Below are 7,314 nucleotides of genomic sequence, written 5' to 3' on the forward strand. Positions count from 1 at the left end.
TCTCTCTGTCAAATAAAATCTTTAAAAAAAAAAAGAAAAAAGAAAAAGAGATGAAGAAAATAGGAAAAATTTGGATGTTCCTGAAGAACTACACTTGGACACTTCAGTATGGCCTGCATGGATGTCATCATGCAATTAGCAAGCCTTTAGGTTCCAGTGGAAATTTGGTATCACATCATGTCTAGCTGTGAGAATGGCAAGGTTTTTTAGGCAGAACTGGAGTGAGGGCTCAAGGGTGTTTTCTGAACTGAACTCCAGAGAAGAGAAAAACAGTCCATGACCCCAAGAGGTTCACCATCTACTGGTAATGGTTGCAAGTAAAAATTATCATGCAGTATGAAGAATGGTTCCAACAGAGGTGGGGGAAGAGTAGGGGGCCCACTGGACTCATCAGCACAGTACCGTATTACGGAAATTAGGGCACTCTTGATGTTAAAGAAAATTATTAACCTTCTGTGTAGGGAATGAAAACAGACTCAGAGGGGAGACATAGAGCTAAGTGACCTTGGAGATTATTACACCGACCATCTCATTTTTTAGGTGAAAAACAGCAGCACGGAGCAGTGGTTAAGAACATGGGCTCTGGGGCTAAAACTACCTGGGTTCGAATTGATTTCTACCACTTATTACTTAACCCTTCTGTGTCCAGTTTGTTTAATAGCACAGCAGAGGCGATACATAGTGTCTACTTTCTTGCTGCGAGAATTAACTAAAATGCTTCAAGCAGAGCCTGGCATATAATCACTGCTCAATAAATGCTAGCTATAAGCACACAGCAGTTGCATATTGGCAGTTGCAGAAACTTGGCTAGGCACTGGCAGATAGAGACTGACTTACCTCCAGATTCCCAGTGCTTTCCCATTATGGCCTTGTTGGTGTTTATACATGAATTAAGTAATAGAACTTCAACGCTTGCTCCTTTTTTTTTGTTTGTTTGGTTTCGGTGGTACTTGTATAATAACTTTATTAACTCACATAATTAGTCTTTTATCCAAAAAAATCTTTTGCTCTGAAGATTGTAGAAGCTATCTATTCATATCAATAGCAAAACTGACTGAAGCAACCAATATACTGAGATCCCTGCATGTTGAAAGGCCGGGGCTACTAAGCCTTATTTCGGAGACCTCCCAGCAACTGGCTGCAGTAGATCTCCCTGCAAGGGCAGCCTGGGCTCAAAAAACCCTCTGCCTAAGCAGAGTTTAGCTGAGAACAGTTGGCCTGTCAGCTCCTACCTCTGGGCTCAGAATCTCCTGCCCTTTAGGAAGATGAAGTAGTTGAATATTGAGTTCAGACCCAGGGCCACACACACACATAGGTGCATGCACGCACACACAGTCCAAAACACACACATACTCACCCTGACTGACACCTATGAGCTGAAGTCTGTAGGAACTGTCCTTAAGGACACAATACTATAATTTGATATTAGCTGGATCCCAGTAAAAAAAAAAAAAATGCACAATCAGAGAGTAAGGAGAGTTTTGTAAAGGGACTGTTTACAAACATGTGGGCCATGTTTCAAAAAAGCAAAACAGTTTGTGCAGGACTTTGCCTGAAGCCTCTGCCATCTTTAGGCCTGAAGAGAGGGGGAAAGGATGGAAGGAATTCTCAGGACCCAAAGAGAGCACTCCATAGGGAAGGCCACTCAAGAGAAGCCATGGCCTTCATTAAAGGCAGGCAGTCATCTTAAGATGCAGAAAAGAAAGCTTAGCATATTGCAGGAGGTTCCCTTTTCTCATGCTCTTCAAATTGTAGATGCAAGGTTGATTCAACATTTGAAAATTAGTATGATTCACTAGATCAACAGATTTCTAAAGATTTATTATCATCTCAATAGATGTATAAAGAACATCTGATAAAATTCAACATTCACTCATGATTCAAAAAAAAAGAACATTCAGCAAAATAGAAAGTGAAATGCCCTACTTAATAAACAGAACCCAGGAAAAACCTACAGCTAAAATCATACCTGATGATGAAAGATTGAATGCTTTTGTTCTAAGATTGGCAACAAGTTGTTGGGGAGGATCCCTCTGCCTTTTAGTCTGCTGGACTAAGAATCGAATTGACATGAGACAGATGAACAGGAGAAAATCAAGTTTAATTTCATACATATGAGGAATCCACTCAGACATGAAAATCCAGACAGTCCGCTAACAAGAGGCTCATATATGACATCCTGAGCGAAGGAGAGGTGTCGGGGGGGTCTGGTGATACAGAGGGAAGAAGACCATTAGCAGGAAGGGGAGAGAAGATGTTTGGAAAACAAAGGTTGCCCTGTTATACAGATAAGTTTCTTAGGTAAAGAGGAATATCTGTTAATAGCTCTCTTCCTGGTATGGGCAAGCAGTTAAAGGGGAGGTAAAGAGTTTTCCTGTATGTGCTGGGTTTCCATTGCTTTTAACTCAAAATAATCTTCATGCCAAAGTGGCTCATCTTAGGGTAACCTGCCCGTGGCCCCTACAGTTCCCTCCTCTGAAACTCCCCTGAAGTTTTCCATATTAAAATTGAGTTGGTAGTTTGTTCTGTTTTGTGGATTTAGTCTCTTAGCCCTGACGATAGGTCAGTTCAGTTAAACTCATTTCAGGAGTCAGGAATGTAGGTGTGTTCTCAAAGGTAAGCCTCTGATTTAAGTCATCGGGTATTAAATAAGAGAGATTTCTATGGAAACAAAAGAAAAACAATGATTAATAATTGGATCAAATTATCAACCAGTTTCTGAGTTCTGAGAGTAGCCAGTCCAGAAGATTTTTAGATGTCAGGTTGGAAGAGTTTTCAGATACAGTGAGAGCTAGCAGTGGTAATCTCACAGATTTTCCTTGTTAGAGTTCAAATATTTCTGGTCCTTTTGAGTGGCCCATAGACAAGAGACATTCAGATTATCTATATGTGAGCTATTACGGTGATTTCTCTGAAGTTCACATCAAGTTGTTCATATTTAGCTTGGAGGGCTTCATGAAAAAGTGCAGTTTTAATTCTCAAATGATTCCAAGTCAGAAAGGTGGGAGAAAAATGGAAAATGTGAGTTTGGAGACTTGTACCCAGACACTGGAGAAAACTAGAATAAATAAGGATCTAGTCCAGTTTATAATGAATAATAGAATCTATGGGGCCCCTGGGTGGCTCAGTTGGTTAAGTGTCTGTCTTTGGTTCAGGTCATAATCCCAGAGTGTTGGGATGAGCTGTGTCAGGCTCCCTGCTCAGCGGGGAGTCTGCTTCTCCCTCTCCCTTTGCCCCTCTCCCCCCTTCCTGCTCATGCCTGTGTGCAGTCTCTCTCTCAAATAAATAAATCTTTTAAAAATAGAATCTAGTATCTACACAGGTGTGTTATTGAAACATATAGTTTTCTTATATAATCACTCTAATTTCTACAGAAGATAGCTAAATTAATACGACTTTATTGCAAAGGAAGCCTAGTTTTAAAAATAAGTTGGCCTGATTATTTACATTAAGTGCAACAAGAATAGCAGTTGACCATGTAGGCTCTTTAAAACCCGTTTTGTTGGAAAAAATCCTTAACAAAATATTAGCAAACTGAATCCAACAAGACATTAAAAAATAATTTACCACAACCAAGTGGGATTTATTCCTGGGATACAGGGCTGGTTCAATATTCACAAATCAATCAATGTGATATTGATATCAATAAGAGAAAGGATAAAAATCGTATAATCATTTCAATAGATACAGAAGAAGCATTTGACAAAATATAACATTCATTCATGATAAAAACCCTCAAGAAAGTAGGTTTAGAGGGAACATACCTTAACATTATTAATAAAGGCCATATATGAAAACTCTACATATAACATCATACTCAGTGGTGAGAAATAGAGAGCTTGTCCTCTAAGATCAGGATCCTTGCTTCAAGGATGTCTACACTCACCACTTTTATTCAACATAATACTGGAAGTCCTAGCCACAGCAATAAAAAAAAAAAAAAGGCATCCAAATTGGTAAGGAAAAAGTCAAACTTTCACTATTTGTAGATGACATGATGCTCTATATAGAAAACCTGAAAAACCACCAAAAAGCTACTGGAACTGATAAACAAATTCAGTAAAGTCACAAAATTCAAAATCAATATACAGAAATTCTGTTGTATTTCTATACATTAATGAAGTAGCTAGAAATTAAGAGAACAATCCTATTCATAATTGTATCAAAAATAATAAAATACCTAGGAAAAAACTTAACCAAAAAGGTGAAAGACCTGTACTTTGAAAACTATAAAACACTGATGAAAGAAATTGAAGATGACAAAAACAAATGGAAAGTATTCCATGCTCATGGATTGAGAGAATAAGTATTTTTAAAATGTCCATACTACCCAAAGCAATCTGCAGATTTAATACCAGCCCTATCAAAATACCAATACCACTTTTCATAGAACTAGAACAAATAATTCTAAGATTTGTATGGAATCACAAAAGACCCCAAATAGCCAAAGCAATCTTGAAAAAGAAGAACAAAACTAGGGCGCCTGGGTGGCTCAGTTGGTTAAGCGACTGCCTTCGGCTCAGGTCATGATCCTGGAGTCCCAGGATCGAGTCCCGCATCGGGCTCCCTGCTCGGCAGGGAGCCTGCTTCTCCCTCTGACCCTCCTCCCTCTCATGCTGTCTCTCATTCTCGCTCTCAAATAAATAAAATCTTTAAAAAAAAAAAAAAAAAAAAGAAGAACAAAACTAGAGGTATCACAATCCCAGATTTCAAGATATACTACAAAGCTGTAGTAGTCTAACAGTATGATACTGGCACAAAAATAGACACATAAATCAACAGAAGAGAAGAGACCACCCAGAAATAAACCCATAATTATAACAAAGGAGGCAAGAATATGCAGTGGGAAAAAGACAGTCTCTTCAGCAAACGGTGCTGGGAAAACTGGACAGCTCCATGCCAAAGAAGAAACTGGACCACTTTCTCAAACCATACACAAAAATAATTCAATGGTTTAAAGACCTACATGTGAGACCTGAAACCATAAACATCCTTAAAAAAAACATAGGCAGTTTCTTTGACATCAACTGTAGAAACAGTTTTCTAGATAGGTCTTCTTTGACAAGGGAAATGAAAGCAAAAATAAACTATTAGGACTACATCAAAATAAAAAGCTTTTGTACAGCAAAGGAAACCATCAACAAAACAAAAATCCCACCACATGGGAGAAGATATTTGCAAAAATAATGTTATCTGATAAGAGGTTAATATCCAAAATATATAAAGAGCTCATACAACTCAACACCAAAAAAAATAATCCAATTAAAAATGGGTAGAAGAGATGAGTAGACATTTCTCTAAAGAAGACATACAGATGGCCAATAAACACAAGAAAAGATGTTCAACATCATTAATCATTAGGGAAATGCAAATCAAAACCACAATAAGACATCACCTCACACCTGTCAGAAAGGCTAAAGTCAAAAACACAAGACAATAAAGGTTGACAAGGATGTGGAGAAAAAAGAACACTCATGCACTGTTGATGGAAATGCAAACTGGTGCAGCTATTCTGGAAAACAGTATGGAGGTTGCTCAAAAAATTAAAAATGGAATTACCATAGGACCTAGTAATTCCACTATGGGGTATTTACCCAAAGAAAATGAAAGCACTAATTTGAAAAGATATAGGCACCCTTATGTTTATTGCAGCATTATTTACAACCGGCAAGATATGGAAGCAACCCAAGTGTCCATCGATAGATGAATGGATAAAGAAGGTGTGGTATATATATATGTATGTGTGTATACACACACACACACACACACATACGATGGAATATTACTCAGCCATAAAAAAGAATGGACTCTTAGCTTTGCGCAGTGGCAGTATCATAGCCAATGAGGTTTATCCGAGGCGGGATTATTACTAATTGAAAAAAGAATGGACTCTTGCCATTTGCAACAACATGGATGGAGCTAGAAGGTGTAATGCTAAGTGAAATAAGTCAGAGAAAGACAAATACCATATGATTTCACTCATATCTGGACTTTAAGAAACAAAATAAGTGAACAAAAGGAAATAAAATGAGATAAACCAAGAAACAGACTCTTAACTATAGAGAACAAACTGAGAGTTACCAGAAGGAAGGTGAATGGAGAGATGGGTGAAATAGGTGAAGAAGATTAAGAGTACACTTATGATGAGCACTGAGTAATGTGTAGAATTGTTGTATCATTATACTGTACACCTGAAACTAATGTAACACCATATGTTAATTACACTTGAATTAAAAAAGGAAACAAATGAAAACAAACCTGTTTTGCTGGAACTTTTCATAAGGAATCTCCAAATTGAACTTTCAACAGCCTCTCAGATCCAGAAGCCAAACCAAGCACTTGCCATCAGACTTCCCCTGCAATACCTGTAGATTTGGATTAATTCCTCTCTTCTCCAGCTCCCCCATATATCCTGGGGTTCCTGCACCTGACAGAAAGTGACCTTTACTCATCTGGTAAAGCTGCTGGGAGCTCTGTAAGCAAGGTATCAGAATGATCTTTTCTCTTCTCTTTTCTTTCTTTTGTTTTTCTTTTCCTTGTTTTTTGTTTGTTTGTTTGTTTGTTTCAGGATGATATTTTCAAGGGGCTTTATTGGCTCCATAAAGTCAACCTTAGTTCCTTAAAGCTGTCTGGTCATGTCTGAATCTATGCATGTCATTCTCAAATATGACATGTCAGTCAAAGCTTTAGTAATATAACCAATGATTCCAATTGTGTCCTGTCATAAGGAGAACAAAGTCTTATTGGACATTGGACTTTGAACACTGGACATTGAACTCATTGGACAAATAAATACAATGCCATGAATATATAAGAATAGTTACTGAGTTTTTGAATTCTGGAAGGATTGAGTAGGGAGAAAAAGGTAAATATTTCATTTGTTTCCAAAGGTATATTTTGTCAAATTGCTGTTAAGTTAGCTTGAGAGAAAAGGTTTCCTTAAACCTGGAAAAACAGAACATTTTTAAAGTCAGCAATGTTTCAAATAAAAAAGTCATAAAAACTTTAATTATCCTTCTCAGTTCATTCAGTCCCGTATTATTGACTCTTTTCTGCTTGAATCCAGTTTCACCACTAGTACAGAAATTCTAACCTAGTTCAGCTTTATGATCTTAAGGTATCAGAAAACTGTACTCAAGAGTTTTTTTGAGTCTCACTGAAGATGAAACACATCTGCCATAGCATCAGAGTAAAATGGTAACTTGTAAATGATAAGACTGAAGAATGGTCATGGTTGGAGATCTGGTTCACATTCATTACAGTGCAACTGACGAGGGAATTTGATTATTTCTGTGACACACAACACTCCAAGAA

The 7,314-nt window shown here is 37.6% G+C and overlaps 1 pseudogene; it reads left to right on the forward strand.

The window, feature by feature from the left end:
- Positions 1-5,812: 5,812 nt before the first annotated feature.
- On the forward strand, positions 5,813-6,004 carry LOC118014641 (annotated as a pseudogene).
- The last annotated feature ends 1,310 nt before the right edge of the window (positions 6,005-7,314 follow it).

The sequence above is a fragment of the Mirounga leonina genome, unplaced genomic scaffold (assembly GCF_011800145.1).
Source record: "Mirounga leonina isolate KUSES-001 unplaced genomic scaffold, KU_Mleo_1.0 Mir_154, whole genome shotgun sequence".
NCBI lineage: Eukaryota > Metazoa > Chordata > Mammalia > Carnivora > Phocidae > Mirounga > Mirounga leonina.